At 38.1% G+C, this 5,907-nt stretch overlaps 1 pseudogene; it reads right to left on the reverse strand.

Annotated features, from left to right (window-relative positions):
• Positions 1-4,523: 4,523 nt before the first annotated feature.
• On the reverse strand, positions 4,524-5,379 carry LOC118535110 (small ribosomal subunit protein eS6 pseudogene; annotated as a pseudogene).
• Between the last annotated feature and the right edge of the window lie 528 nt (positions 5,380-5,907).

A 5,907-nucleotide genomic window follows, 5' to 3' on the forward strand; every position in this document is an offset into this window, starting at 1 on the left:
TCAGTAGTGTTCTCCTTTACAGATAGGGAATGGAGGCACAGGCTGGTGGAGGGCCTTGCTCAGGTCCCACTGCCTCTTAGTGATGGAACCAGGATAAGAGAGCGCATCTCTCAACTCCCAAGTCAGGTGTTTCTGTGTTTCTTCTTGCAAGACGGGTGAGGGGATGTTAAGGGCCCAAACATGTTCAGCCAAAACTTGCATATAAAAAACATAAAGGAAGAATAATTCAAATTTATTGAGCATGAAACATTTCTAGGGACTTCAGGGGATTTTCATAATTTTTAACTTAATAAAGATACTTTGAACGGGTAATGTAGCCCACTTTGCTTACCCATACATGCCTGGCACGTGCTAATACATAGTAGGTGCTCAATATATGTGCTCAGTAAAGTAAAAGTTTCAGGCTCTCAGAAGAAACGATTACTCTTCATTTGTTCAAGAAAAAAAAGAGTTCCCAGGATGTTTCCAAATCTATATGAAAATCTTAAAATATGATGCAGGTGGAAGAAACATCTATTTTGTATTAACCTAGCATAGTACTTGTTTGTTAACCTTAAAGTAACTTCAACTGGGAGAAATAGGCAATAGGGAAGAACATAAAACATACAAGTTTGCAGTGGCAAATCCCAGCAAAAAGTGGGGCCCCTGCTCCTGTCTTCCATCCCTTCACCACGGCAGGCATTGCTAATAGATCATGGCACAATTTCCTGCTGATCCTGGACAGAACCTCAAGTCCTCAAACACTGCTCCAGGCAACTACCACTAATCTATCAGAATTGACACTCATGCTGAAATCTATTTGTCATCCCTGATAGACTTAAAGGCTTTTTCTCTGTTGCCTGAGGGAATCAGAGAACCTGCTCAAGCTGTTTGTACATCTCTTTGACTTTGCCTCTTAAGAGGACAGGAGGGGCATAATCTATAACACTGTTTTGGGGGACTATTCTGATTTGGTTTAAACTTCATTGAGGAAATGCTGGGCCTGGGTTATAGAATCTCTGAATGGGTTACTATGTGAGGCTATGAAATCTTTTTGCTACCTTTATAAAAAGCTAGATCCCTATTGGTCCAGAATTATGGGGCACTACCCTGCCTATGAAAAGGATTGAAAGAAAATAACCTCTAGAGAGCATCTCTGGTCCTATTATTGAATTTTCTCCTCAGCCAGAGTTAATGGCAGTATCTCTGAAACAAATGTACATATGTTCAAAGATTCAAAGAAACCTCTAGCTCAAAAACGTTATGACAGAAATCGGAAAAATTCCTTCACCTACAATTAAGGAATGTCATATGTGCACTTAAAAATATTTTCTAAAATATACGTTTGTAGCATATTAGAAATTTTAAAACAGAACCTTTTTAGTAACTATAAACTATATAAGCTTTGATACAATCCCACGTGTTAAGCCCTTAAAAAATACCATAATACAATTTACCCCTAGAACTAATCAGCTGATTAAAATTAAATCAAAATCCTATCTTTTAATTAATGCACATTCTAAAGAAGAACAGCTAAAAAGAAGGACAGTAAAGTCATATGATAGTTAAACCATGTCTTGATTTCATGCTGTGTCAATTTTAAATACAATCATTCATGATTCTGAAATTAATCAAAATTTCCCGAGCAGGTGTATATCTAGAAAAAGATGTTTTAATTAAAACTATTAACCAATATAAGCAGAGCTCTACACTAAAAGCTTGGCTTGGAACAGCAGCAAATTAACATAAGATGCCAATCTAATAAGATGAAAAGCATCCTAGAGGTTGTTGTCCAAAAGAGGGGCCTGAAGAATTTAACTGATCCATATCAATTAGTGCAGGATGTCACTCTTATTCCATTCATGGTGACTGCCACCTTATGCAGCTCCAACACTGAAACCAAATGAGAGAGATGTCCTCCTGTGGTAGGGCCTAATCCTACGGCAGAAAACCTTCATCAGGGAAAAAAGAAAAAAGGAGGGAACAATGAGCTGCTTTGTTTTCTCAATACCATACACACATATCTAATAAACTCCCTAGAATGTTAATAGTATCTGTGAATCCCAAGAAAGAAAAAAATTATACTTAGCTATAAATTGTAGCAGGCATAAATCAAAAGTTTATGAGGCCAAATATGTATCGGTAATATGTTCTATTTTTGAATGATTACTTTGTGCCAGGCACTTTTCTGAGCATTTTTTACATAATCATCCCCATTACAGTCCTGCAAGGTCAAATGCCCCATTTTACTGAGAAGAAACTGAGGCCCAGAGAGATCATATAATTTGATCAATGTCAGTAAGTGGCAGAGTAGGGATTGGAACTCCAAGTCCATAGTCTTCATCATCATGCTCTACTCCTCCTAATATGTTTACAGATTTCTATTTTGTTCTGTCTGGGAAAGGAAAAGGAAGGGAATCATGATCTCTTCCTCTGCCTTTAAGTTGGGATGGAAGGAAATTTTCCATAATAGTCTTCTAAAATCAGACTAAACAATTGAATAATACTGGTTTTCACAGATTTAAATCACAGATGGAACTAAGCCATCCAAATGTCATTTTGGAGACTGTACATATAGAACCTAGTTTTTAAAGAAATCGATTACATTTTCTAATATCTGAAGTGAGGCATGGTAGCAATGCAGGTGATGAGGAGCCTTACATAATTATTTTGAGGTTGGCTCAAAAAATGTACAGTCCTATTATAGGAAGAGACACATAAAAAACAAATGATGTTGAAAGCCTCGAAGGTCAAGTGTAAGGATCTGATTGTCCTTCCTTCTTGTATGATTGCAGATTCATTCTCCCTAGATATTTTTACATTGCATTGTTGCTTTCTTATCTAACTTGTACCTCCTGGAAGTTTTTCTTTTGCCAAAAACCAGTGCATTAACATTTGATTAAATGTGGTGCTGTAAAGTTTTCCTGATGAAAATTCTCTCTCTCTCTCTCTCTCACACACACACACACACACACACACACACACACCAGACGGGTATGGACCTCTATCATGAGAATTACCTGTTTATGTGGTTGGTTTACATATTATTAAACCACCCATCTGATCTCTAATGGCAGCCCTGCTGACACTGTCTGACCCAGTTTGACAATCTGGATAGAAATTGTAGGGTTGGCTGTTCAATGGCTGTGACTTTTAACAGCACTGCTTTTGGGCCTCAAATCAATTCTCTCTGTTTACAGACCATTTCACAGCCCTTTACCTGCAACATCACTTGTGTCAGTCCCATAAATACTTTGGTGTATATAATGCTTGAATTAGCATAATGGTTTAGGCTCTAAGCTCTTAGCCCAAAGAAGGACACGTCAACATGTTCTCTTCACTTAAGCAATTAAGAGCCATTATGCTGCTTCAGTGGAAATATCATCAAGGTTAAAGACAATCCCAAACAGCCCTCTCACCTTTTTATTCTAAGTCTAATAAATGAGGCATAGAAATTGAAATGTTAGTAAACAGTCTTACTTGCAAGCTCTTTTTGGATCATGCTTAATCAGACCCCCATTCACCAGACATTTGCAAGGGATTCAGAAATGTGTATACTGAATTGTTCATTTAGTGCAAGAAAATAAAGCTTGCTGATTTGATTTCAACATCATAGTTAACGCAAATTTATTTTTGCCAGATTTAAAAAATTTTAGCATCAAATTACATTAAAAAAATTTCTATACTTTTATTATTTGATATGACAAAAGTTACACTTTTAAAGGCAATGTGGTTGCTGTGACTTAAACAAAGGGATAGTTCCAAGGTCTTTCTGTATTTTTTCTTTTAAAAATTTGCTTTATTGAAGTATAATTTGCATATAATAAAATTCAATTTTAAGTATACATTTTGATGAGTTTGGCAAATGTATATAGTTGTGTAATTACCATTATAATCAAGATATGGAATATTTCTATAACCTGAAAAAATTCCCTTGTCCCCCTCTACAGTTAATCCTCTTCCCCACCCCTGGTAACCAATGATCTGCTTTTGATCACTAGATTTGCCTTTTCTAGAATTTCATATCAATAGACAGTATCTAGTCTTCTGTGTTTGGCTTCCCATATTTCTCATTATCTTTTCCTCTATGTATTAGTGAGAAGGTATTGTGAGAACCATAATTTGGGTGGAATCCTGGCTCCACCTCTTCTGGCTCAATGACCTTAAGCAAGTTATTTAAATTCTCTGGGCCTTAGTTTCCTCTTCTATAAGAAGGGAGAAAATACCTCCAGAGTAGGGGTTATAAATAAATCTATGCATATACTTGGGTAAGGTATCTAGAAAGTGCTCAATAAGTCTTGGTTTCTTAGATTGGTCCTATTCTCTCCAGCATTGAACATCTTTAACAGCTGCTCACTACAGGTCTCACTATGACTGAATCCAGTGACTGCAAAAAGGGACAAAGGAACTTTTTCAGGTTTGGGAAATATCTGTATCTTGACTGTAATGGTAATTACACAATTATATACATTTGTCAAAATTCATTAAACTGAACACTTGAAGTTGAATTTTATTATCTGTAAATTACATGGCAATAAAGATGATTTTTTTTTGATGTCTGATCTTATTTATTTGTCACTCATAGAAAATCTCATTTTTGACTGGACTCAGACTTAGAGGTAGAAGCTCTCAGAGAGGACAGCCTCCGTCTCTTGGCAATCTGTTCCTGGCGTTTTTCTTTGGCCTCCTTCATTCTCTTGGCCAAAAATTTAGCGTATTCTGCAGCCTCTTCCTTATTTTTCTTAGTGCGCTGCTTCTTCAAAGCAATACAGCGCCATTTGTGCTGGAGGACACGTGGGGTAACAAGACGCTGAATCTTAGGCGCTTTGGTTCTAGGTTTCTTACCTTCTTTGTTTAGCGGCTTTCTCACAACATACTGGCGGACATCATCTTCTTTAGAGAGATTGAAAAGTTTGCGGATTCTGCTGGCTCTTTTGGGCCCCAGGCAACGAGGCACAGTAGTATCAGTGAGTCCAGGAATATCCTTCTCCCCTTTTTTTTACAATGACCAAGTTGAGAACAATGAGATTGGCATCCACAGTGCAACCCCAAACAGACTTGCACTTTCTCTCTCCAGTCCTCCTTGGCCTATAGCAGGAATGCCCCTTACTCAGCAGCAGGCGGACACGACCATGGGTCAAGACACCCTGCTTCATGGGGAAGCCCTGTTTGTCATTGCCACCACTGATTCGGACCACATAACCCTTCCATTCTTCACCCAGAGCATCAGCAGCAACTTCTGTGGCCATACGCTTCTCATAGAAGGTACGAAGTTTGCGTTCATCGTCCACTTCAATGAGTTTCTGGCAGCCAGTAGCTGGGAAAGAGATGTTCAGCTTCATCCTGAAGCAGCCTACCGCCTCCGAGGCGCCACGAAAAAGAGGAAAGATTATTTTTTTTTTAATCTAAAAATAATACCTATGGAAAGACCTTGGAAATGTCTCTTGGTTTAAGAGTCACATGTGATGAGAGATACCCTTGACTCAGTGCTTCATCAGCTGGGCTTGCTGCTTTGGTCAAATAAGGGAAGCATTCAAAGCCTTTCCTAAGAGCAGCGCATTTGATATCACCGATAAAAGCCCTGCAAGCAGTAAATGTTGTTTTCACAAACCACTGTCCTTGTGTTGACTTTTTAAGTTAAAGAAAGCAGTTGTGCATTGAGAGAATAAAAGTAATGTGCGAGACTGTGTGTGTGTGTGTGCGTGTGTGTGTGTAAGAAAATGCAATTAAGTGACATTGTATTGACCATCTTGAACTAACAGCTTCAAAATGTCAAAAACAGCTTATTGGATATAGAAAATGTGCAAGAAAATTGAGCTTAGAAACAGTTGGAAGTGTCACTTTCTTTGGGGCATCTTCCCCAACTCCCACCAATACCCTCACCCCCATTCTGAGTTAGGTGCCCCTTCTCTCTGTTCTTACGTTATT

The sequence above is a fragment of the Halichoerus grypus genome, chromosome 5, assembly GCF_964656455.1.
Source record: "Halichoerus grypus chromosome 5, mHalGry1.hap1.1, whole genome shotgun sequence".
Taxonomy (NCBI): domain Eukaryota; kingdom Metazoa; phylum Chordata; class Mammalia; order Carnivora; family Phocidae; genus Halichoerus; species Halichoerus grypus.